The sequence below is a fragment of the Odontesthes bonariensis genome, chromosome 8 (assembly GCF_027942865.1).
Source record: "Odontesthes bonariensis isolate fOdoBon6 chromosome 8, fOdoBon6.hap1, whole genome shotgun sequence".
Lineage (NCBI taxonomy): Eukaryota > Metazoa > Chordata > Actinopteri > Atheriniformes > Atherinopsidae > Odontesthes > Odontesthes bonariensis.
This window is the reverse complement of record NC_134513.1, coordinates 415,703-443,424: the sequence shown is the minus strand read 5'-3', so window position 1 is coordinate 443,424 and position 27,722 is coordinate 415,703. Positions and strand designations below refer to the sequence as shown.

General features: G+C 46.2%; 1 protein-coding gene across 2 annotated transcripts in view; it reads right to left on the bottom strand.

The window, feature by feature from the left end:
• rerg (RAS-like, estrogen-regulated, growth inhibitor) overlaps positions 1–27,722 on the bottom strand; it is a 63,572-nt gene that overhangs the window by 10,664 nt on the left and 25,186 nt on the right. The gene's annotated exons all lie outside the window — the stretch shown is intronic.

Sequence of the window (27,722 nt, the reverse complement as noted above, 5' to 3'; positions counted from 1 at the left end):
TTGTTATTCAGCAGAAAGGGGAGGAGCTTCATTGTTATTCAGCAGAAAGGGGAGGGGCTTCATTGTTATTCAGCAGAAAGGGGAGGAGCTTCATTGTTATTCAGCAGAAAGGGGAGGGGCTTCATTGTTATTCAGCAGAAAGGGGAGGGGCTTCATTGTTATTCAGCAGAAAGGGGAGGGGCTTCATTGTTATTCAGCAGAAAGGGGAGGAGCTTCACCCTGTTAACTTGGTCGTTCAACTTTGTTCTTCTTTCTTTATGCAGTCATGTGACAAAAGAAAGTGAACCTTTATTCAGTTTAAAGGTTTTATCTATCGGACCATGTTTTAAAAAATAGATTTAGAAACGAGCTCGACAAGATGAATTACTTCATGTGAAGTTAAAAAGGTAAAAACTAAGTGAACCCTTCCTGCTTCCACAGGAACTCAGAGGGTCACTTAGTTTCTCACTCACTGCTTCTGTTTTCTGTCTCAGTTTGTTCCATAAATAATGAGACGGTGTTGACGGCAGTGTTTCTTTTCTCTCCAAGAAGTCCTCTGAGCTCAGGACGGACTAATGGCTGATCTGTGAGTGTGATGAGTTGTGATGCAGTATGTAGTATGTAGTATGTAGTATGCGGTATGCAATATGCAGTATGTAGTATGTAGTATGCGGTATGTAGTATGCAGTATGTAGTATGCGGTATGTAGTATGTAGTATGTAGTATGCGGTATGTAGTATGTAGTATGCGGTATGTAGTATGTAGTATGCAGTATGTAGTATGCGGTATGTAGTATGCAGTATGTAGTATGCAGTATGCGGTATGTAGTATGCAGTATGTAGTATGCAGTATGTAGTATGCAGTATGTAGTATGCAGTATGTAGTATGCAGTATGTAGTATGTAGTATGCAGTATGCAGTATGTAGTATGCGGTATGTAGTATGTAGTATGCAGTATGTAGTATGCAGTATGCGGTATGTAGTATGCAGTATGCAGTATGTAGTATGTAGTATGCAGTATGCAGTATGTAGTATGTAGTATGCAGTATGTAGTATGCAGCATGCAGTATGTAGTATGCGGTATGCAGTATGTAGCATGTAGTATGCGGTATGCAGTATGCAGTATGTAGTATGCGGTATGCAGTATGCAGTATGTAGTATGTAGTATGCGGTATGTAGTATGTAGTATGTAGTATGCGGTATGTAGTATGTAGTATGCAGTATGTAGTATGCAGTATGCAGTATGTAGTATGTAGTATGCAGTATGTAGTATGTAGCATGTAGTATGCAGCATGCAGTATGCAGTATGTAGTATGCGGTATGCAGTATGTAGTATGTAGTATGCGGTATGTAGTATGTAGTATGCAGTATGTAGTATGTAGTATGCGGTATGTAGTATGCAGTATGCGGTATGTAGTATGTAGTATGTAGTATGCGGTATGTAGTATGTAGTATGCGGTATGTAGTATGCAGTATGCAGTATGTAGTATGCAGTATGCAGTATGCGGTATGTAGTATGTAGTATGCGGTATGTAGTATGTAGTATGCGGTATGTAGTATGCAGTATGCGGTATGTAGTATGTAGTATGTAGTATGCGGTATGTAGTATGCAGTATGCGGTATGTAGTATGTAGTATGCAGTATGCAGTATGTAGTATGCAGTATGCAGTATGTAGTATGCAGTATGCAGTATGTAGTATGTGGTATGTAGTATGCAGTATGTAGTATGCAGTATGTAGTATGTAGTATGCAGTATGTAGTATGCAGTATGTAGTATGCAGTATGCGGTATGTAGTATGCAGTATGCAGTATGTAGTATGTGGTATGTAGTATGCAGTATGTAGTATGCAGTATGTAGTATGTAGTATGCAGTATGTAGTATGCAGTATGCAGTATGTAGTATGTGGTATGTAGTATGCAGTATGTAGTATGCAGTATGTAGCATGTAGTATGCAGTATGCAGTATGTAGTATGCAGTATGCAGTATGTAGTATGTGGTATGTAGTATGCAGTATGTAGTATGCAGTATGCGGTTTGGAACAGAGCCCCCATGCTCCTCCATCTCTGGGGGCATCTACTGCCCTGGTTTGAGTCTGAGGGTATTCTGTCATGTTTCTGCCCCAGAGGCCTGAATTCCAGGCGCAGGGAACAGCCAATGGGTGTGAAGTCCCATCCTCATTAGAGGAAACTGGATCTGCTGCTTTTCTCTGCCACTGAAAGAAATGCACACAGGCCAGAGAGGAGCCTTTGTGAACCAGCATCAGCTGGTGCCCCAGATTCAGTTCTGACTGTGCAGACGCAGCACAGCGATGCTTAAAGACGTCCATCAGTGAGTAAAGTGACGTAAACCCGCTATAAAGAAGCAGCTCAGAAGGACAGAACAGGGGCTGTCGCGGCCTTTTGAGTTTCCAAAGTATATTTTCCAACAAAGGCCGTGGGTGGTTTTGTTCTTGCACGCACTTCAGAGTTGATTGTTAAAAATTATATGTTGTTTATTTTTGACAACAAAAAAAATATGAACAAAACAATAACAAAAAAAGTTCTTACAATTTGGATGAAGAACGAAAGTTAACTTAATCTGATTTAACAAGATCCAACACGCCCCCCCGGTGTGTTCTTAATCTGTCTAATGGGAGGGTCTAAAAGTTACCAAAATAATCTAAACAATTTCAAATATAAACATTTATTTCAGATTTTGATTCCAAACTAACTAAAGTTTATTCTAACTGCCCAAAGAAAACTAAATTGATAGAACTTATTATTTAGGAAACATAAATGGCCACAACAGGGACAAAATGCTCAAACAGCTGAAGAATAAACATTCAAATCAGTGAAAGTTGGATGAATGTGTCGTCCTGTAGGATGCATTCATCACTAATTAATAAACAACTAAATGTGTGAATAAATTCACTGAAAACTGATGGAGAATGTTCTGAAAGTTTCTCTTTCTGCAGAGTCGTATTTAAAAGAAGATTACGGTCATAACATCTGTGTTCCCTGACGCTGTGAGTGCTTCACCGAGTTTTAAACGGACTCGAGTGTTTGGTTCCAGCGGCAGCTCAGCAGCCCCGAGCATGATGCCGCCACCACCGTGCTAAACACTTAACCCTGTGTTCTTTGACTCCTGACCATAAACCCATAATCGGATGGTTTTAGGAGAGGAATCGGATGGTTTTAGGAGAGGAATCGGACGGTTTTAGGAGAGGAATCGGATGGTTTTAGGAGTGGAATCGGATGGTTTTAGGAGTGGAATCGGATGGTTTTAGGAGAGGAATCGGATGGTTTTAGGAGAGGAATCGGATGGTTTTAGGAGAGGATGGTTTTAGAAGAGGAATCGGATGGTTTTAGGAGAGGAATCGGACGGTTTTAGGAGAGGAATCGGATGGTTTTAGAAGAGGAATCGGATGGTTTTAGGAGCGGAATCGGATGGTTTTAGGAGAGGATGGTTTTAGAAGAGGAATCGGATGGTTTTAGGAGCGGAATCGGATGGTTTTAGGAGAGGATGGTTTTAGGAGAGGAATCGGACGGTTTTAGGAGAGGAATCGGATGGTTTTAGAAGAGGAATCGGATGGTTTTAGAAGAGGAATCGGATGGTTTTAGGAGAGGAATCGGATGGTTTTAGGAGAGGAATCGGATGGTTTTAGGAGCGGAATCGGATGGTTTTAGGAGAGGAATCGGATGGTTTTAGGAGAGGAATCGGATGGTTTTAGGAGAGGAATCGGATGGTTTTAGGAGTGGAATCGGATGGTTTTAGGAGAGGAATCGGATGGTTTTAGGAGAGGAATCGGATGGTTTTAGGAGAGGAATCGGATGGTTTTAGAAGAGGAATCGGATGGTTTTAGGAGCGGAATCGGATGGTTTTAGGAGAGGAATCGGATGGTTTTAGGAGAGGAATCGGATGGTTTTAGAAGAGGAATCGGATGGTTTTAGGAGCGGAATCGGATGGTTTTAGGAGAGGATGGTTTTAGAAGAGGAATCGGATGGTTTTAGGAGCGGAATCGGATGGTTTTAGGAGAGGATGGTTTTAGGAGAGGAATCGGACGGTTTTAGGAGAGGAATCGGACGGTTTTAGGAGAGGAATCGGATGGTTTTAGGAGAGGAATCGGATGGTTTTAGGAGCGGAATCGGATGGTTTTAGGAGTGGAATCGGATGGTTTTAGAAGAGGAATCGGATGGTTTTAGAAGAGGAATCGGATGGTTTTAGGAGAGGAATCGGATGGTTTTAGGAGAGGAATCGGATGGTTTTAGGAGCGGAATCGGATGGTTTTAGAAGAGGAATCGGATGGTTTTAGAAGAGGAATCGGATGGTTTTAGGAGTGGAATCGGATGGTTTTAGGAGAGGAATCGGATGGTTTTAGGAGAGGAATCGGATGGTTTTAGGAGAGGAATCGGATGGTTTTAGGAGAGGATGGTTTTAGAAGAGGAATCGGATGGTTTTAGGAGAGGAATCGGACGGTTTTAGGAGAGGAATCGGATGGTTTTAGAAGAGGAATCGGATGGTTTTAGGAGCGGAATCGGATGGTTTTAGGAGAGGATGGTTTTAGAAGAGGAATCGGATGGTTTTAGGAGCGGAATCGGATGGTTTTAGGAGAGGATGGTTTTAGGAGAGGAATCGGACGGTTTTAGGAGAGGAATCGGATGGTTTTAGAAGAGGAATCGGATGGTTTTAGAAGAGGAATCGGATGGTTTTAGGAGAGGAATCGGATGGTTTTAGGAGAGGAATCGGATGGTTTTAGGAGAGGAATCGGATGGTTTTAGAAGAGGAATCGGATGGTTTTAGGAGAGGAATCGGATGGTTTTAGGAGCGGAATCGGATGGTTTTAGGAGAGGAATCGGATGGTTTTAGGAGAGGAATCGGATGGTTTTAGGAGAGGAATCGGATGGTTTTAGGAGTGGAATCGGATGGTTTTAGGAGAGGAATCGGATGGTTTTAGGAGAGGAATCGGATGGTTTTAGGAGAGGAATCGGATGGTTTTAGAAGAGGAATCGGATGGTTTTAGGAGCGGAATCGGATGGTTTTAGGAGAGGAATCGGATGGTTTTAGGAGAGGAATCGGATGGTTTTAGAAGAGGAATCGGATGGTTTTAGGAGCGGAATCGGATGGTTTTAGGAGAGGATGGTTTTAGAAGAGGAATCGGATGGTTTTAGGAGCGGAATCGGATGGTTTTAGGAGAGGATGGTTTTAGGAGAGGAATCGGACGGTTTTAGGAGAGGAATCGGATGGTTTTAGGAGAGGAATCGGATGGTTTTAGGAGAGGAATCGGATGGTTTTAGGAGTGGAATCGGATGGTTTTAGGAGAGGAATCGGATGGTTTTAGGAGAGGAATCGGATGGTTTTAGGAGAGGAATCGGACGGTTTTAGGAGAGGAATCGGATGGTTTTAGGAGAGGAATCGGATGGTTTTAGGAGCGGAATCGGATGGTTTTAGGAGTGGAATCGGATGGTTTTAGAAGAGGAATCGGATGGTTTTAGAAGAGGAATCGGATGGTTTTAGGAGAGGAATCGGATGGTTTTAGGAGAGGAATCGGATGGTTTTAGGAGCGGAATCGGATGGTTTTAGGAGAGGAATCGGATGGTTTTAGGAGAGGAATCGGATGGTTTTAGGAGAGGAATCGGATGGTTTTAGGAGTGGAATCGGATGGTTTTAGGAGAGGAATCGGATGGTTTTAGGAGAGGAATCGGATGGTTTTAGGAGAGGAATCGGATGGTTTTAGAAGAGGAATCGGATGGTTTTAGGAGCGGAATCGGATGGTTTTAGGAGAGGAATCGGATGGTTTTAGGAGAGGAATCGGATGGTTTTAGAAGAGGAATCGGATGGTTTTAGAAGAGGAATCGGATGGTTTTAGGAGCGGAATCGGATGGTTTTAGGAGAGGAATCGGATGGTTTTAGGAGAGGAATCGGATGGTTTTAGGAGAGGAATCGGATGGTTTTAGGAGCGGAATCGGATGGTTTTAGGAATCGGATGGTTTTAGGAGAGGAATCGGATGGTTTTAGGAGAGGATGGTTTTAGAAGAGGAATCGGATGGTTTTAGGAGCGGAATCGGATGGTTTTAGGAGAGGAATCGGATGGTTTTAGGAGAGGAATCGGATGGTTTTAGAAGAGGAATCGGATGGTTTTAGAAGAGGAATCGGATGGTTTTAGGAGAGGAATCGGATGGTTTTAGGAATCGGATGGTTTTAGGTGAGGAATCGGATGGTTTTAGGAGAGGAATCGGATGGTTTTAGGAATCGGAATCGGATGGTTTTAGGAGAGGAATCGGATGGTTTTAGGAATCGGATGGTTTTAGGTGAGGAATCGGATGGTTTTAGGAGAGGAATCGGATGGTTTTAGGAGAGGAATCGGATGGTTTTAGAAGAGGAATCGGATGGTTTTAGAAGAGGAATCGGATGGTTTTAGAAGAGGAATCGGATGGTTTTAGGAGAGGAATCGGATGGTTTTAGGAGAGGATGGTTTTAGAAGAGGAATCGGATGGTTTTAGGAGCGGAATCGGATGGTTTTAGGAGAGGAATCGGATGGTTTTAGGAGAGGAATCGGATGGTTTTAGGAGAGGAATCGGATGGTTTTAGGAGCGGAATCGGATGGTTTTAGGAGAGGAATCGGATGGTTTTAGGAGCGGAATCGGATGGTTTTAGGAGAGGAATCGGATGGTTTTAGGAGCGGAATCGGATGGTTTTAGGAGTGGAATCGGATGGTTTTAGGAGAGGAATCGGATGGTTTTAGGAGAGGAATCGGATGGTTTTAGGAGAGGAATCGGATGGTTTTAGAAGAGGATGGTTTTAGGAGCGGAATCGGATGGTTTTAGGAGAGGAATCGGATGGTTTTAGGAGAGGATGGTTTTAGAAGAGGAATCGGATGGTTTTAGGAGAGGAATCGGATGGTTTTAGGAGAGGAATCGGATGGTTTTAGGAGAGGAATCGGATGGTTTTAGAAGAGGAATCGGATGGTTTTAGAAGAGGAATCGGATGGTTTTAGGAGAGGATGGTTTTAGAAGAGGAATCGGATGGTTTTAGGAGAGGATGGTTTTAGAAGAGGAATCGGATGGTTTTAGGAGAGGAATCGGATGGTTTTAGGAGAGGAATCGGATGGTTTTAGAAGAGGAATCGGATGGTTTTAGGAGAGGAATCGGACGGTTTTAGGAGAGGAATCGGATGGTTTTAGGAGCGGAATCGGATGGTTTTAGGAGCGGAATCGGATGGTTTTAGGAGAGGAATCGGATGGTTTTAGAAGAGGAATCGGATGGTTTTAGGAGAGGAATCGGATGGTTTTAGGAGAGGATGGTTTTAGAAGAGGAATCGGATGGTTTTAGGAGAGGAATCGGATGGTTTTAGGAGAGGAATCGGATGGTTTTAGGAGAGGAATCGGATGGTTTTAGAAGAGGAATCGGATGGTTTTAGGAGAGGAATCGGACGGTTTTAGGAGAGGAATCGGATGGTTTTAGGAGCGGAATCGGATGGTTTTAGGAGAGGAATCGGATGGTTTTAGAAGAGGAATCGGATGGTTTTAGGAGAGGATGGTTTTAGAAGAGGAATCGGATGGTTTTAGGAGTGGAATCGGATGGTTTTAGGAGAGGAATCGGATGGTTTTAGGAGTGGAATCGGATGGTTTTAGGAGAGGAATCGGATGGTTTTAGGAGAGGAATCGGATGGTTTTAGGAGCGGAATCGGATGGTTTTAGGAGCGGAATCGGATGGTTTTAGGAGAGGAATCGGACGGTTTTAGGAGAGGAATCGGACGGTTTTAGGAGAGGAATCGGACGGTTTTAGAAGAGGAATCGGATGGTTTTAGGAGAGGAATCGGATGGTTTTAGGAGAGGAATCGGATGGTTTTAGGAGAGGAATCGGATGGTTTTAGGAGCGGATGGTTTTAGGAGAGGAATCGGATGGTTTTAGAAGAGGAATCGGATGGTTTTAGGAGAGGAATCGGACGGTTTTAGGAGTGGAATCGGACGGTTTTAGGAGAGGAATCGGATGGTTTTAGGAGAGGAATCGGATGGTTTTAGAAGAGGAATCGGATGGTTTTAGGAGAGGAATCGGATGGTTTTAGAAGAGGAATCGGATGGTTTTAGGAGAGGAATCGGATGGTTTTAGGAGAGGAATCGGATGGTTTTAGGAGAGGAATCGGATGGTTTTAGGAGCGGAATCGGATGGTTTTAGGAGAGGAATCGGATGGTTTTAGGAGAGGAATCGGATGGTTTTAGAAGAGGAATCGGATGGTTTTAGGAGAGGAATCGGATGGATTTAGGAGAGGAATCGGATGGTTTTAGGAGTGGAATCGGATGGTTTTAGGAGCGGAATCGGATGGTTTTAGGAGAGGAATCGGATGGTTTTAGGAGAGGAATCGGATGGTTTTAGGAGTGGAATCGGATGGTTTTAGGAGCGGAATCGGATGGTTTTAGGAGTGGCTGCAGGAGACCAACTCGTGTGAACCTGTCCGCCCGTCATCATCTGACTTATTGAACAGTGAGTTCAGGTTTCTGTCCAGTGAGTCCTGTCAGACAGAAGCTTTTTAATGCGGAAGCTGCTAATATAAACATGGTTTTACCCTCTATTGGTTTTAAGAAATCTCCCACAAACAAACTCTTCAGCACCAGTTTCCACCTTTGCTTCTCTGTGTGTCAGCTGTAACAGTTTTATTTAACAAACCTGAAGCTCATCTCATTTTCTCAAACTCAAAGCTTCAGTTTTTCTGTTATAAGTGGAAAACAGATGGAAAAGTTCCAGTTTTTTTTTTTAAATTTCACTTCAAACACCTCGTTTTTTGGTTTTTATTTTAATCCAAAGGGACGTACTGACAGCAGAATGTCGGACTAATTGCACATCAGTGGCTCCTGTGGCCCTGTTCTGTTTCCCATCGAGTCCCCGGGACCATGACGGCTCTCTGGGTCACAAACAGCAGCCTCCACAGTCCCAGTTCTGCACCTATTGTGCTCATGTCATGTCGGGTCATGTCATGTTGCATGTTGTGCTGAGAAATGGCTGGACTGAAAGTGCCCATAAAAGCCTGGGAAGCACAGAAAGTGCAGCATTTTAATGGCAGTGAGTGTTCTCGGAAAGGATCACTCAGAGTTCGGCTCACATTTTACTCCGAGTTGAACTGAAACTCTGTTCTCTCTGACATGAAGTCAGCTGGTTCCAGCATCCATACATCTGTACCACACCTTTCTATTGAGAGCTGGAGGACACTCAACACCTTTAGCATTTTAAATTTTACCTTCATTTCTTTATATTTGGCTTCTGAGCATCCAGACATTCTTTAATCTTTTAAAGTGGTTTGCTAATAGCACTGTTTTTACTTCCTAACTACCACCGTCTCACAGAGACGCATCATTGTTCTTTAGTTGCATCTCTGAATTTAGATTAGTGAAAAAAAAGACAAAAATTAGCACCAAATAGATTATTTTTACAAGAAAAAAAGGTTACATTTATGCATTTGGAAGGAAAAAAGAACAAATTTATGTGAATTTCTTTGGTAGATTCACAAAAAAAGAACATTTTTACATTATTACAGGAAAAACGAGGATATTGATTGAGATTAAAAAGTGAAAAGAAGGTTTTTCACATTAAGACTGATGGTGAAAGTTGTTTTTCTCCAGTTCTTCCTCATTTGCTCACGACTCTGTTATGAACACCTGAACGAGGCTTTGTGCAGATTCTCTGTGAGATGACATGATGACGTGTCGCTGAGGTCACCGTCTCAGTCACTTACTGCAGGAAGATGTGCTCTTTACTAACCGAGCTCAGTAACTTTTACATTTACAAGCTTTTCGTCGGGTGATAGAAAGTTAAAGGGAAAAGGACGAGGGCCCAGAATGGAGCCCTGAGGAACTTTAAGTCATCGTGTTTGGATTGGCTCAGAGACGCATCATTTGTTCCCATTTCTTTAGCTGCATGTGTGAAAAACAGCAAAGATAACACAGTGTGACAGACAGAAAACAGGATTTCTGCAGCAACAAGGTGATTCCCAAAGAGCTGTGAGCTGAAAACTTGGCATATCTCAGCATGGTGTGCAGTGTGTCCTTAAAACATCTGAGGAAACTGGACAAGTGGAGGACAGAAGAAGAAGTGTCAGGCCTAAAGAACTATCTCCAGCAGATGAGCAGGATCTGAAAGTGATGTCCTTAAGAAAGAGGAAAACATCCAGCAAAGACCTGACACAGGACCTGTTACCATGGAAACATCTGCAGATATTCACTTTAAAGCTGCTCAGACCTGAACTAACTCTGGTTTTTACCTTGTAAACTGGATTTATGTTCATATTTTAAAGTGTTTCAGTGAATCTCTGCAGCTGCTTCCTGTTTGTATGGAACTAGATGAAGCTGATCGGGACTTTTGCAGCATACTGTAAATGAAAAACATTTGACTTCTGGATTAATTTGGTGCTTGGCCTCCTTCATGACAAGTTTAATCTCCTTCTTTATTCATTCATTTCTTCAGATTTATTTGGGGTGTCCTGGCTCAGGTGGCAGATTAATAACGAGGTTGGGTCTCCTGATGCCGAGCTGCCCTCGGTGGGATCATGAACCTGTTATTCCTGATGCTCTGACAGCATTTAAGCTCCATGGAAACATTGTAAGGCCCTTTGAACCTCAGGGTTTAAAATGCTGTGTAAATCCATCTGTTGGTGTTCTGTGATACAGAATACTTCAGCTCAGCTGGGCCGGTTGGCGTCGGTTCTGATGATTGATGCCATCAAACATGGTGTAAACGAGCGTTTCTCTCCTGGAAGGGTTTCTCTCCTGGAAGGTTTCTCTCCTGGAAGGGTTTCTCTCCTGGAAGGGTTTCTCTCCTGGAAGGTTTCTCTCCTGGAGGGGTTTCTCTCCTGGAAGGGTTTCTCTCCTGGAAGGGTTTCTCTCCTGGAAGAGTCTGACGGTCGCTATCCTGCTGCTCTGTTTGCAGAAAACAAGCTGCCATTAGCACGCCATTAGCACGCCATTAGCACGCCATCTGACCCGTTTACCTGCAGAGGTTCAGACTCTGAACAGGAAGGAAAGGAGCTGAAGGAGAGGAGGTAAAGAACCAGGTTTTCATATTGTGACGGATCGATGCTCTTTAAGGCTGTGATGAATCTGCAGCAAGGCTGGAGCCCATTTTCCTCTGTTCGGTTATCTAATGAGCTGCTATTGATCCGGGACGGATGGTTTCTAATGAGCTCCTATTGATCCGGGACTGATGGTTTCTGATGAGCTGCTATTGATCCGGGACGGATGGTTTCTAATGAGCTGCTATTGATCCGGGACGGATGGTTTCTGATGAGCTCCTATTGATCCGGGACGGATGGTTTCTAATGAGCTCCTATTGATCCGGGACGGATGGTTTCTGATGAGCTCCTATTGATCCGGGACGGATGGTTTCTAATGAGCTCCTATTGATCCGGGACGGATGGTTTCTGATGAGCTCCTATTGATCCGGGACGGATGGTTTCTGATGAGCTCCTATTGATCCGGGACGGATGGTTTCTAATGAGCTCCTATTGATCCGGGACGGATGGTTTCTAATGAGCTCCTATTGATCCGGGACGGATGGTTTCTAATGAGCTCCTATTGATCGGGGACGGATGGTTTCTGATGAGCTCCTATTGATCAGGGACGGATGGTATCTGATGAGCTGCTATTGATCCGGGACGGATGGTTTCTAATGAGCTCCTATTGATCGGGGACGGATGGTATCTGATGAGCTGCTATTGATCCGGGACGGATGGTTTCTGATGAGCTCCTATTGATCGGGGACGGATGGTATCTGATGAGCTGCTATTGATCCGGGACGGATGGTTTCTGATGAGCTCCTATTGATCCGGGACGGATGGTTTCTGATGAGCTGCTATTGATCCGGGACGGATGGTTTCTGATGAGCTCCTATTGATCGGGGACGGATGGTTTCTAATGAGCTCCTATTGATCGGGGACGGATGGTTTCTAATGAGCTCCTATTGATCGGGGACGGATGGTTTCTAATGAGCTCCTATTGATCCGGGACGGATGGTTTCTAATGAGCTCCTATTGATCCGGGACGGATGGTTTCTGATGAGCTCCTATTGATCTGGGACGGATCGTTACGGGTGGTTACGGGCCGGTGGTCGAGCTGAGCTGAGAGCGGAGCCTGTTGGAGGGCGACGCGATAACTCAGAGGTGGAAAAAAGTTGGTTTGTTTTGAGCTGTTGAAGCTGGAGATCCAGGTCAGACGTCTGCGTGTTACCGTTGGTTCAGAAAGATCCACCAGATCCTCCCGGTCCACCAGATCCACCAGATCCACCAGATCCATCAGATCCATCTGATCCATCCGATCCATCCGATCCACCAGATCCACCAGATCCATCTGATCCATCCGATCCATCTGATCCATCAGATCCACCAGATCCATCTGATCCACCAGATCCACCAGATCCATCTGATCCATCAGATCCATCAGATCCATCTGATCCATCTGATCCACCAGATCCATCAGATCCATCTGATCCACCAGATCCATCTGATCCATCTGATCCACCAGATCCATCAGATCCATCTGATCCACCAGATCCATCTGATCCATCTGATCCACCAGATCCATCAGATCCATCAGATCCATCAGATCCATCAACTCCACCAGATCCACCAGATCCATCCGATCCATCTGATCCATCTGATCCACCAGATCCACCAGATCCACCAGATCCATCCGATCCATCCGATCCACCAGATCCACCAGATCCATCCGATCCATCCGATCCATCTGATCCACCACATCCATCCGATCCACCAGATCCATCCGATCCACCAGATCCACCAGATCCATCCGATCCATCTGATCCACCAGATCCATCAACTCCATCAGATCCACCTGATCCACCAGATCCACCACATCCATCAGATCCACCAGATCCACCAGCCATCAGATCCATCCACCAGATCCATCTGATCCACCAGATCCATCAGATCCACCTGATCCACCAGATCCATCAGATCCACCAGATCCACCAAATCCATCAACTCCACCAGCCACCAGATCCATCCGATCCACCAGATCCATCCGATCCATCCGATCCACCAGATCCGTCAGATCCATCCGATCCACCAAGACCATCAGATCCACCAGATCCACCAGATCCACCCGATCCATCCGATCCACCAGATCCATCCGATCCACCAGATCCATTCATCCGATCCACCAGATCCACCCGATCCATCCGATCCACCAGATCCATTCATCCGATCCACCAGATCCACCCGATCCATCTGATCCATCTGATCCATCCGATCCACCAGATCCATTCATCCGATCCACCAGATCCACCCGATCCATCCGATCCACCAGATCCATCCGATCCACCAGATCCATCATATCCACCCGATCCATCATATCCACCCTATCCACCAGATCCACCAGATCCATCCGATCCATCCGATCCACCAGATCCATTCATCCGATCCACCAGATCCATCATATCCACCCTATCCATCCGATCCATCAGATCCACCAGATCCACCAGATCCATTCACCAGATCCACCAGATCCATTCATCCGATCCACCAGATCCACCAGATCCATCCGATCCACCCGATCCATCAGATCCATCCGATCCGCCAGATCCACCCGATCCACCAGATCCATCAGATCCACCAGATCCATCCGATCCATCAGATCCATCAGATCCACCCGATCCATCAGATCCACCAGATCCATCAGATCCATCCGATCCACCAGATCCACCAGATCCATCATATCCACCCGATCCATCATATCCACCCTATCCATCAACTCCACCAGCCATCAGATCCATCCACCAGATCCATCTGATCCACCAGATCCATCCGATCCATCAGATCCATCCGATCCACCAGATCCATCCGATCCACCAGATCCACCAGATCCACCAGATCCATCCGATCCATCCGATCCACCAGATCCATTCATCCGATCCACCAGATCCATCATATCCACCCTATCCATCCGATCCATCAGATCCACCAGATCCACCAGATCCATTCACCAGATCCACCAGATCCATTCATCCGATCCACCAGATCCACCAGATCCATCCGATCCACCCGATCCATCAGATCCATCCGATCCGCCAGATCCACCCGATCCACCAGATCCATCAGATCCACCAGATCCATCCGATCCACCAGATCCACCAGATCCATCCGATCCACCAGATCCACCAGATCCACCCGATCCACCAGATCCATCCGATCCACCAGATCCATCCGATCCACCAGATCCGTCAGATCCACCAGATCCGTGAGATCCATCCGATCCACCAGATCCGTCAGATCCATCCGATCCACCAAGACCATCAGATCCACCAGATCCACCCGATCCATCCGATCCACCAGATCCATCCGATCCACCAGATCCATTCATCCGATCCACCAGATCCACCCGATCCATCTGATCCATCTGATCCATCCGATCCACCAGATCCATCCGATCCACCAGATCCACCAGATCCATCCGATCCATCCGATCCACCAGATCCATTCATCCGATCCACCAGATCCACCAGATCCATTCATCCGATCCACCAGATCCACCAGATCCATCCGATCCACCCGATCCATCAGATCCATCCGATCTGCCAGATCCATCAGATCCACCAGATCCATCCGATCCACCAGATCCATCAGATCCATCAGATCCACCCGATCCATCAGATCCACCAGATCCATCAGATCCATCCGATCCACCAGATCCACCAGATCCATCATATCCACCCGATCCATCATATCCACCCGATCCATCAGATCCATCAGATCCATCAGATCCACCAGATCCATCCGATCCACCAGATCCATCCATCAGATCCACCAGATCCGCCAGATCCGCCAGATTCATCCGATCCATCCGATCCACAAGATCCAGCAGATCCACCAGATCCACCAGATCCATCCGATCCACCAGATCCATCCGATCCACCAGATCCACCAGATCCACCAGATCCACCAGATCCATCCGATCCACCAGATCCATCCGATCCATCCGATCCACCAGATCCACCAGATCCACCAGATCCATCCGATCCATTCGATCCACCAGATCCACCAGATCCACCCGATCCACCAGATCCACCAGATCCACCAGATCCACCAGATCCACCAGATCCATCCGATCCACCAGATCCATCCGATCCATCCGATCCACCAGATCCACCAGATCCACCAGATCCATCCGATCCATTCGATCCACCAGATCCACCAGATCCATCCGATCCATTCGATCCACCAGATCCGCCAGATTCATCCGATCCATCCGATCCACAAGATCCAGCAGATCCACCAGATCCACCAGATCCATCCGATCCACCAGATCCATCCGATCCACCAGATCCACCAGATCCACCAGATCCACCAGATCCATCCGATCCACCAGATCCATCCGATCCATCCGATCCACCAGATCCACCAGATCCACCAGATCCATCCGATCCATTCGATCCACCAGATCCACCAGATCCATCCGATCCATTCGATCCACCAGATCCACCAGATCCACCAGATCCACCAGATCCACCAGATCCATCCGATCCATTCGATCCACCAGATCCACCAGATCCATCCGATCCATCCGATCCACCAGATCCATCAGATCCATCCGATCCACAAGATCCATCCGATCCACCAGATCCATCAGATCCATCCGATCCACAAGATCCATCAGATCCACCAGATCCATCAGATCCATCCGATCCACCAGATCCATCCGATCCACAAGATCCACAAGATCCACCAGATCCATCCGATCCACCAGATCCATCAGATCCATCCGATCCACCAGATCCACCAGATCCACCAGATCCATCCGATCCACAAGATCCACCAGATCCATCCGATCCACCAGATCCATCCGATCCATCCGATCCACCAGATCCACAAGATCCACCAGATCCATCCGATCCAGCAGATCCATTTGATCCACCAGATCCATCAGATCCACCCGATCCACCAGATCCATCCGATCCACCAGATCCACCAGATCCATCCGATCCACCAGATCCATCCGATCCACCAGATCCACCCGATCCACCAGATCCATCCGATCCACCAGATCCACCAGATCCATCAGATCCACCCGATCCACCAGATCCATCCGATCCACCCGATCCACCAGATCTCTTTATAAATAATTCAAAATTTCTTTTTTCCTCGCATGAACAAAACATTTGGAACTCAATAAAATAACTTAATCTGTGGGAAAGTTTAGCAGAAAGGCATCAGGGAGCATCAGGGGGCATCAGGGAGCATCAGGGGCATCAGGGGCATCAGGGAGCATTAGGGGGGCATCAGGGGGGCATCAGGGAGCATCAGGGGGCATCAGGGAGCATCAGGGAGCATCAGGGGGCATCAGGGAGCATCAGGGGGGCATCAGGGAGCATCAGGGAGCATCAGGGGGGCATCAGGTGCATCAGGGAGCATCAGGGAGCATCAGGGGGGCATCAGGTGCATCAGGGGGGCATCAGGGAGCATCAGGGGCATCAGGGAGCATCGGGGGCATCAGGGGGGCATCAGGGAGCATCAGGGAGCATCAGGGGGGCATCAGGTGCATCAGGGGGGCATCAGGGAGCATCAGGGGCATCAGGGAGCATCGGGGGCATCAGGGAGCATCAGGGAGCATCAGGGGAGCATCAGGGGAGCATCAGGGGGCATCAGGGGGCATCAGGGGGGCATCAGGTGCATCAGGGGCATCAGGGAGCATCAGGGGCATCAGGGAGCATCAGGGGGCATCAGGGGGCATCAGGTGCATCAGGTCGGTGTAATGACGGAACTGATATCGTTTGGTATTAAATATTAATTTAAATGTTTAGTTTGTTTTTGCCCAGTAGCGAGTTGTTCATGGTGAGTTGGGAGCCGTGATTAACTCGCAGGGAAAAGCTTTCATTTGTTCGTATCAGCACGATTTGTTGTTAAATTAGTGTTACATTTTATTTTATAAATGTTTTCAGTTTTTAAGTTGTTCCCATGAACAAGCTGCTGTGGTTTAAAAGTTTAAATGAACTTTTTCCCCAACAACAAATCCGCTGATTTTAATTCTCTTCTTTCTTAATTCAACACTTTTCATAAAATGTTCTTAAAAGCTACACTGTAATAAGTTTATTAGGCATATTAAATCCAAAGCTTGAAATACATCGTGTGATCGGCATCCTCCTGCTTCCAAACCACTTCCTGACCAGTGGGTCAGCCCATTATTCCCAGTCTCAGAGCTTTCCCAGAGTTCCTTTCACCACGGCTGCTCCCTGGGGAACGTCTGAATCCCAAACCACAAACGCTGAGCTGACGTGAAGCCTTTTTCTCAGGGAAGGAAGACGTGAATATCAGTGTTATGGGCTGTTGGCTCCCAGAGGAACAATCCGATCTGTCTCTACTGCAGATAGAAATCAAGTCAGAGCTCCTGTCACATCGGTCTGTTTCCAAATCGGATCGCAGCCCACCAATCAGCCGGCGTACATGTTGTTTTACTCCAGAGGAACGGATGTGGGGAGCCTGGAGTGAGCAGAGCAACAATAACACACATGGTGACAGTAAACATGTCATCTGCCACGATGGATGGCGCTGCTGTCAGGACCAGTTGGGAACAAATATTTCACTTTGTGTCAGGCTTTGGGAGGATTTAGAATTAAGGCGTAAGAGTGATGCGTCACACAGAGAAACATTCAGCCTTTAACCAATCGAAGCCTGTAACCAACCAAAGCCTGTAACCGACCAAAGCCTGTAACCAACCAAAGCCTTTAACCGACCAAAGCCTGTAACCGACCAAAGCCTTTAACCAACCAAAGCCTTTAACCGACCAAAGCCTGTAACCGACCAAAGCCTGTAACCGACCAAAGCCTTTAACCGACCAAAGCCTGTAACCGACCAAAGCCTGTAACCGACCAAAGCCTTTAACCGACCAAAGCCTTTAACCAACCAAAGCCTGTAACCAACCAAAGCCTGTAACCGACCGAAGCCTGTAACCAACCGAAGCCTGTAACCAACCGAAGCCTGTAACCAACCAAAGCCTGTAACAGACCAAAGCCTGTAACCGACCGAAGCCTGTAACCAACCAAAGCCTGTAACCAACCGAAGCCTGTAACCAACCAAAGCCTTTAACCAACCAAAGCCTGTAACCAACCAAAGCCTTTAACCAACCAAAGCCTGTAACCAACCAAAGCCTGTAACCGACCGAAGCCTTTAACCAACCAAAGCCTGTAACCAACCAAAGCCTGTAACCAACCAAAGCCTTTAACCAACCAAAGCCTGTAACCAACCAAAGCCTGTAACCAACCAAAGCCTTTAACCAACCAAAGCCTGTAACCGACCAAAGCCTGTAACCAACCAAAGCCTGTAACCAACCAAAGCCTGTAACCAACCGAAGCCTGTAACCGACCGAAGCCTGTAACCAACCAAAGCCTGTAACCAACCGAAGCCTTTAACCAACCAAAGCCTGTAACCAACCAAAGCCTGTAACCGACCAAAGCCTGTAACAGACCAAAGCCTGTAACAGACCAAAGCCTGTAACCAACCAAAGCCTGTAACCGACCAAAGCCTGTAACCGACCAAAGCCTGTAACCGACCAAAGCCTTTAACCAACCAAAGCCTTTAACCAACCAAAGCCTTTAACCAACCAAAGCCTGTAACCAACCAAAGCCTGTAACCAACCAAAGCCTGTAACCAACCAAAGCCTGTAACAGACCAAAGCCTGTAACCAACCAAAGCCTGTAACAGACCAGAGCCTGTAACCGACCAAAGCCTGTAACCAACCAAAGCCTTTAACCAACCAAAGCCTGTAACAGACCAAAGCCTGTAACCAACCAAAGCCTGTAACCTACCAAAGCCTGTAACCAACCAAAGCCTGTAACCAACCAAAGCCTGTAACCAACCAAAGCCTTTAACCAACCAAAGCCTGTAACCGACCAAAGCCTTTAACCAACCAAAGCCTTTAACCTACCAAAGCCTGTAACCAACCAAAGCCTTTAACCAACCAAAGCCTGTAACCGACCAAAGCCTGTAACCGACCAAAGCCTTTAACCAACCAAAGCCTGTAACCAACCAAAGCCTGTAACCAACCAAAGCCTGTAACCAACCAAAGCCTGTAACCAACCAAAGCCTGTAACCAACCAAAGCCTGTAACCGACCAAAGCCTGTAACCAACCAAAGCCTGTAACCAACCAAAGCCTGTAACAGACCAAAGCCTGTAACCAACCAAAGCCTGTAACCAACCAAAGCCTGTAACCAACCAAAGCCTGTAACCAACCAAAGCCTTTAACCAACCAAAGCCTTTAACCAACCAAAGCCTGTAACCGACCAAAGCCTTTAACCTACCAAAGCCTGTAACCAACCAAAGCCTTTAACCAACCAAAGCCTGTAACCGACCAAAGCCTGTAACCGACCAAAGCCTTTAACCAACCAAAGCCTGTAACCAACCAAAGCCTGTAACCAACCAAAGCCTGTAACCAACCAAAGCCTGTAACCGACCAAAGCCTGTAACCAACCAAAGCCTTTAACCGACCAAAGCCTGTAACCTACCAAAGCCTGAAACCAACCAAAGCCTTTAACCAACCAAAGCCTGTAACCAACCGAAGCCTGTAACCAACCGAAGCCTGTAACCAACCAAAGCCTGTAACCAACCGAAGCCTGTAACCAACCAAAGCCTGTAACCAACCAAAGCCTGTAACCGACCAAAGCCTGTAACCAACCAAAGCCTGTAACCAACCAAAGCCTTTAACCAACCAAAGCCTTTAACCAACCAAAGCCTTTAACCGACCAAAGCCTGTAACCAACCAAAGCCTTTAACCAACCAAAGCCTTTAACCAACCAAAGCCTGTAACCTACCAAAGCCTGTAACCTACCAAAGCCTGTAACCAACCAAAGCCTTTAACTAACCAAAGCCTTTAACCAACCAAAGCCTGTAACCAACCAAAGCCTGTAACCAACCAAAGCCTTTAACCAACCAAAGCCTGTAACCGACCAAAGCCTGTAACCGACCAAAGCCTGTAACCGACCAAAGCCTGTAACCGACCAAAGCCTGTAACAGACCAAAGCCTAATTTTTTCTGTTACACACTACTCGCATCTATGTGAAAGTTTCTTTGTGTTCTCAGTCCATAACAGCAGATTTATGTAGCTATTCTTCAGGCATTTGTTTTGCAACATGATGCTAATGATATGCACGACTACATCCAAGTAGCGTCTGAAATGCAGCCGTAGTTGTTCTCATTGAGCATGAGTCAACACTACAAAGTTTGAGTGGAACACAGCCGAGGCTGCAGATGGATTTCTCTGTAACAAGCAGGAAGATGGAGGAGACCCTGTGGGTGAAGCATGTTGTTCTGCACATCTGAGGCTCATCATTCATCAACTCCAGCACATCTTCTCTGTTTTCCTTTCATACAGCGAAGCTCCTGAGAACTCTTCATCTGTAGAGGAATAACAGAGGTTCTTCTCCTACGATGCAGGGCGAACAGTTTAGCTCCAGGTGATAGAAAATCTGCTTTCAGCTGGAAATTTAGGTCGTCTAGAAGTGAAACACTTGTTTGTCTTTTGAAATGAAGCGACTGTGATAAGAAATGAGTAATTTGGATCATTTGATCTGCAGCGTGATGGAAACAGCTCTGTCTGCTTTGTCCTCTTTCACTGAGAGTGACCAGGCCCGTAGGCATTTACAAAGTCTAAAAAGATGCATGTGGAGGCATTACAAAAATGTATATATTGAATTCGTATTTTTCATCGAAAAATGTATACATTCTTTGAATGCAATACTGCCTGAAACAGTTATCTACAGTCTCCGTTTCTTACTTTGAATCCTCTCAAAAACGCAGGAAATGCCATTTCAGAGGGTTGAATATTCAAAATTTTCCGGGACCCCCCTAGAACAAAGTCCCAAAAATATACAAAAAGAATAGCCTGGGTGCCAGCCGAACTTAGCCCCGCCCATAAAAGTTTTGGTCGGGAAGTTGGGTCTGGCTCTGCTCAGTTGGGAAATCATTATGCCCGACCAAGAATTGGTCGGACCAATCAGATTGCCAGGGCGGGCTTTATACGATGATGGACAGATGATCAACAGGGACATTATCGACTACGTCACTAAAGAGCTGAACACGGCTGCCGCTGGAGAGCTAGGGCGTGTAGATTCTGCCATCGAGTCTGTTCTACAGGATCTCCACATTGCATTCATTTTGAAAGACGAACAGAGGAACGCGATAAAGGCTTTTATCGATAGAAAATATGTTTTTGCCGTCGTTCCTACAACAAGTGTGTGTCGCTTAATCTACGTCACATACTACGTTGCTCTGATTGGTTGTAGGTCTATCCAATTGAGCGAAGAGGCATTTTTTCTCCTGGTTCGGTTGAAACACGCCCCATACTCAAATCTCTATTGAGCGGTATCAGACTCACATTCTGACTAGAATCGTGAGTATGACGTAGTCAGGCTACAAAAAGAACCCCCCCCAAGCAAAATCCTGGTTACGGGCCTGCTGACGCCCAGTTTCATTTCCTCATTCATGAGATCCAGAGAGTTAGAAAATTAGTTTTTTCTTTTAATTCAGAGTACAAGTGGTGAGTAATGTGCAGCTTTCCTGCCGTCCTGGTCAGATTACAGCTGGCTGGTTATCAGTGGATGACTTACTCACTGATGATAAACTCAGCAGTTTAATGATGAACTTTGGTTTGTGGCTCAGTATGAGATGGGGGCTGAAGGGGCTCCTCTGAGGATCATGAACCAGCATTTCCTTTTTATTCATTTATTTACACATCTGTGTCTCATTATTGTAAAGTTTTTAATTCTGGGGAAAAGCTGTGATGGCCTTAAAATGCTTGCAGTTTGGACTTTGGAGCCACGAAAGCGTTGATCCGCCGTGACTCCGCCTGTTTGCAGACGACACCACCCTGTTTACACCAGCTTAGTGCAGCTCGGACGTCTGATGCTGGGTTAGTTCTGCTGTAAATGTGTGAAGCAGAGACATTCTCCAGAAGAGAATGAATAATATTTATCATTTAGTTATAATACATCCTACCTAAATAAATCAATTCCTGGCAGCTTTTATAGCGACGCTACATCATTTTCTTCCAACTCATTCGTAAATATGAGGACAGGAGGATGAGCAGCCTGTGACAGCATTAACTTTTACTCTGATAATAAAGTTATCTTCTATATTATCTGATGCATGAGATGACCTTCCTGTAGCAACATGATCAGATAAAGTATCTGCCTCCCTAAAGGTAAATTAAATCAACTCTGGTTTATTTCCACCAACCTCTCAAAGACAACTTTGTGATGGTTATCAGATGTTTTATGGAATAAAACCTTGTAATTATGGCCATATTTGCACTGAGCACTGTTGTTCCAGTGTTCACCTCGACAGTCCTTACTTGAACAGAGTTTTAGCATCTTTTAATTCACCGTTCAGCCTCATATTAATGCTCACATAGTATTAATACAAATATTATTAAAGGGGAACTGCGGTATTTTCAACATTAAGCCTCTTTTCTGAGCCGTCTGCAATGTTTTAGAACCCCCCTCACCGCTTTTTGGATGTTTACTGCTGTCTCCGGTATTTGCCTAAGTTTGATTAATCTCAACCTGCTTCAGAATGGCAAGTCATGTGCATGTCCAGAAAGGTCCGTAAAAGCACCATAAACGTCCGTTTTCAAAATCATCAACTCACCGGAGTGGTTACTGGTGTGCACTGGTAATCCAGATCACATTTCGTTGCGAAAAGTTGCTTCTGTCGTGTTTTATTTGGCAGCTCGTTCATGCTCGCACTATTTTCTCAGCGGTGGCGGAGTGATATCAACGAACATCCAGTACAAAATGCCAAATAAAACACGACAGAAGCAACTTTTCGCCACGAAATTTGATCTGGATTACCAGTGCGCACCAGTAACCACTCCGGTGAGTTGATGATTTTGAAAACGGATTTTCAGTGAAGCTATGTGAGCTTTACATTAATTTAGTGGTTCGCCTGCTCCTCCTGTAATGCTTCATTACCCCCCCCTCCCCCCCAGCTCCAGGATGTGACGATAAAAGAGAGAAGCAGTCCTTGTCCTCAGGGGTGCAAAGGGACAGAAGTTGGCACTCATGGGCTTATAAAGAGGAGGGTGTGAGGATCCAGCCCCCCCCATTCATTTAGCCTCCAACAATAGCTCCACAGTGCTGTTCAACCACACCTCAGAGGCTGAACGTTCCTCTGATTACAGGCAGAGGTGAAACACTGTCGGAGCAGCCCAGAACAGGGAAAGTACTTATTTCCCCCGGGCTCAAACAGCCCAGACACAGCAGCCGGTCCTCAGTTTGGATGCTTTCAGGAGCTTAAACAGACACTCGTGTCTGACCTGTTTAAACAGGCTGGACCTCACCTGTAATTCTGTTCATTTAACTTCCCAGCTGGAAGAACTTTGATGCTCCGATTCGTTTCGACTTCGGAAACATCTGAACATGAGACATGAACTTTTCTCTGGAAGGCGCCGCCTCACAGCTCTACATCTTCCCACAAGTCACTGTTAGCTGCACGTGTTACATCAGATTGTGTTTTATTACAGTTATATAACGGATCATTAGTCTTTTAGAATAGATCTTAAGATTCTCTTACTGATTTTTAAATGAGCACCTCCGTACATTTCAGAACTGCTCACAGAATATGATCCAAATCGAGCTCTGAGATCATCAGGTGCTACTTTATTAAATATTCCTAAAATGAAACATAAAAAGACGGGTGAAGCTGCTTTCTGTTTATATATACCAGTGTATATTCGTCAGTCAACAGATATTACAAACTTTAAAAAGCAGCTAAAAACACATCTATACACCCTCGCCTTCTACTAGTTTTATCAATTCTATTATTATTATTAATATTTATACATTACATTTATTGTTTCTCTATTTTATTGGTAAATTCATTTTTCTATTTTTAGTGCTTTATCTTGAATTTATATCTCTCCCCCCCACCCCAACATGTTCTATTGTGCTCTATTTTGTTATTCTTGTAGTTATTTTACTTTATTTACTTTGTACATTGATCTTATTTGTAAAGCACTTTGAGCTACATTTTGTGTATGAAAGGTGCTATATAAATAAATTATTATTAATATTAAATATCTCGTCTGTGTACGCTGATAACATCATGATGACCTGCTCATAGGAATCAGGTCCTTCTCGGTTCTGGAGGTCGGGGAACCAGGATGTTTTTGTTGGTTCGGCCTGCCTCCCACTGTAAGGGAGGGCTGTGGGGGGGGGGGGGGGGGACTGGTCTGTAAAACTATTCAGATAAGAGAGAAGAAGATCCATCTGAAGCCAGATCTTCCACCAGAGCATCACATGTGTCGCCACTCTTTACCCATCGGTGGTCATAATGTTATGGCTGATCTGTGTTTGGTCACTAAAGATGATAATGTGACATGAACAGTTAAAGGCATTAAAAAAGGCATGATTGAGCAGTAATGAGTAAATATTAGCTGGATTTTAAACATTAGCTCGGGTTTATACTGCGGCTGAACAGAGAAGAAATATTTCTGCTAATATGCAGAGAGGAAAGAAATAAAGAAATAACCGGAAATGAGTCACTCAGTGGCCAAGGTGACCAGAGTGAATGAAAAATGACGATATACGGAGGAGGTGCGCTCTAAAAATAACTCGCCACACGGACTGAACACGACCACTGAGCCCACCTTCCTGTGATAAAATCTTTTCCCTTTGTGGCTTCACTTCTTCTTTATGTGTGAAAGGAAGATTATAATGCTGGTATTTCTGCTCAGAGGAGCTAAAACCTCCACAGGAATTAATACCAGAGGAAAGTGAGGATGTTACCAGAGGAAAGTGAGGATGTTACCAGGGGAAAGTGGGGATGTTACCAGGGGAAAGTGAGGATGTTACCAGAGGAAAGTGAGGATGTTACCAGAGGAAAGTGGGGATGTTACCAGAGGAAAGTGAGGATGTTACCAGAGGAAAGTGAGGATGTTACCAGGGGAAAGTGAGGATGTTACCAGGGGAAAGTGGGGATGTTACCAGAGGAAAGTGAGGATGTTACCAGAGGAAAGTGGGGATGTTACCAGGGGAAAGTGAGGATGTTACCAGAGGAAAGTGGGGATGTTACCAGAGGAAAGTGGGGATGTTACCAGAGGAAAGTGGGGATGTTACCAGGGGAAAGTGGGGATGTTACCAGGGGAAAGTGGGGATGTTACCAGGGGAAAGTGGGGATGTTACCAGAGGAAAGTGGGGATGTTACCAGGGGAAAGTGGGGATGTTACCAGGGGAAAGTGGGGATGTTACCAGAGGAAAGTGGGGATGTTACCAGGGGAAAGTGGGGATGTTACCAGGGGATAGTGGGGATGTTACCAGAGGAAAGTGGGGATGTTACCAGGGGAAAGTGGGGATGTTCCCAGGGGAAAGTGGGGATGTTACCAGGGGAAAGTGGGGATGTTACCAGGGGAAAGTGGGGATGTTACCAGGGGAAAGTGGGGATGTTACCAGGGGAAAGTGGGGATGTTACCAGGGGAAAGTAGAGATGTTACCAAAGGAAAGTGGGGATGTTACCAGAGGAAAGTGGGGATGTTACCAAAGGAAAGTGGGGATGTTACCAGAGGAAAGTGGGGATGTTACCAGGGGAAAGTGGGGATGTTACCAGGGGAAAGTGGGGATGTTACCAGGGGAAAGTGGGGATGTTACCAGGGGAAAGTGGGGATGTAAACAGGGGAAAGTAGGGATGTTACCAAAGGAAAGTGGGGATGTTACCAGAGGAAAGTGGGGATGTTACCAGGGGAAAGTGGGGATGTTACCAGAGGAAAGTGGGGATGTTACCAGAGGAAAGTGGGGATGTTACCAGGGGAAAGTGGGGATGTTACCAGGGGAAAGTGGGGATGTTACCAGGGGAAAGTAGGGATGTTACCAGGGGAAAGTGGGGATGTTACCAGGGGAAAGTGGGGATGTTACCAGGGGAAAGTAGGGATGTTACCAGGGGAAAGTGGGGATGTTACATGGGGAAAGTGAGGATGTTACCAGGGGAAAGTGGGGATGTTACCAGGGGAAAGTGGGGATGTTACCAGGGGAAAGTGGGGATGTTACCAGAGGAAAGTGAGGATGTTACCAGAGGAAAGTGGGGATGTTACCAGAGGAAAGTGGGGATGTTACCAGAGGAAAGTGGGGATGTTACCAGAGGAAAGTGGGGATGTTACCAGAGGAAAGTGGGGATGTTACCAGAGGAAAGTGGGGATGTTACCAGAGGAAAGTGGGGATGTTACCAGAGGAAAGTGGGGATGTTACCAGGGGAAAGTGGGGATGTTACCAGGGGAAAGTGGGGATGTTACCAGGGGAAAGTGAGGATGTTACCAGGGGAAAGTGGGGATGTTACCAGGGGAAAGTGAGGATGTTACCAGGGGAAAGTGGGGATGTTACCAGGGGAAAGTGAGGATGTTACCAGAGGAAAGTGGGGATGTTACCAGAGGAAAGTAGGGATGTTACCAAAGGAAAGTGGGGATGTTACCAGGGGAAAGTGGGGATGTTACCAGAGGAAAGTGGGGATGTTACCAGAGGAAAGTGGGGATGTTACCAGAGGAAAGTGGGGATGTTACCAGAGGAAAGTGGGGATGTTACCAGAGGAAAGTGGGGATGTTACCAGAGGAAAGTGGGGATGTTACCAGAGGAAAGTGGGGATGTTACCAGAGGAAAGTGGGGATGTTACCAGAGGAAAGTGGGGATGTTACCAGAGGAAAGTGGGGATGTTACCAGAGGAAAGTGGGGATGTTACCAGAGGAAAGTGGGGATGTTACCAGAGGAAAGTGGGGATGTTACCAGAGGAAAGTGGGGATGTTACCAGAGGAAAGTGGGGATGTTACCAGAGGAAAGTGAGGATGTTACCAGAGGAAAGTGAGGATGTTACCAGGGGAAAGTGGGGATGTTACCAGAGGAAAGTGAGGATGTTACCAGGGGAAAGTGGGGATGTTACCAGAGGAAAGTGGGGATGTTACCAGGGGAAAGTGGGGATGTTACCAGAGGAAAGTGGGGATGTTACCAGAGGAAAGTGGGGATGTTACCAGAGGAAAGTGGGGATGTTACCAGAGGAAAGTGGGGATGTTACCAGAGGAAAGTGGGGATGTTACCAGAGGAAAGTGGGGATGTTACCAGAGGAAAGTGGGGATGTTACCAGAGGAAAGTGAGGATGTTACCAGAGGAAAGTGGGGATGTTACCAGAGGAAAGTGGGGATGTTACCAGGGGAAAGTGGGGATGTTACCAGAGGAAAGTGGGGATGTTACCAGAGGAAAGTGGGGATGTTACCAGGGGAAAGTGGGGATGTTACCAGAGGAAAGTGGGGATGTTACCAGGGGAAAGTGGGGATGTTACCAGGGGAAAGTGGGGATGTTACCAGGGGAAAGTGGGGATGTTACCAGAGGAAAGTGGGGATGTTACCAGGGGAAAGTGGGGATGTTACCAGGGGAAAGTGGGGATGTTACCAGGGGAAAGTGGGGATGTTACCAGGGGAAAGTGGGGATGTTACCAGGGGAAAGTGGGGATGTTACCAGGGGAAAGTGGGGATGTTACCAGAGGAAAGTGGGGATGTTACCAGGGGAAAGTGGGGATGTTACCAGAGGAAAGTGAGGATGTTACCAGAGGAAAGTGGGGATGTTACCAGAGGAAAGTGAGGATGTTACCAGAGGAAAGTGAGGATGTTACCAGGGGAAAGTGGGGATGTTACCAGAGGAAAGTGAGGATGTTACCAGGGGAAAGTGGGGATGTTACCAGAGGAAAGTGGGGATGTTACCAGGGGAAAGTGGGGATGTTACCAGAGGAAAGTGGGGATGTT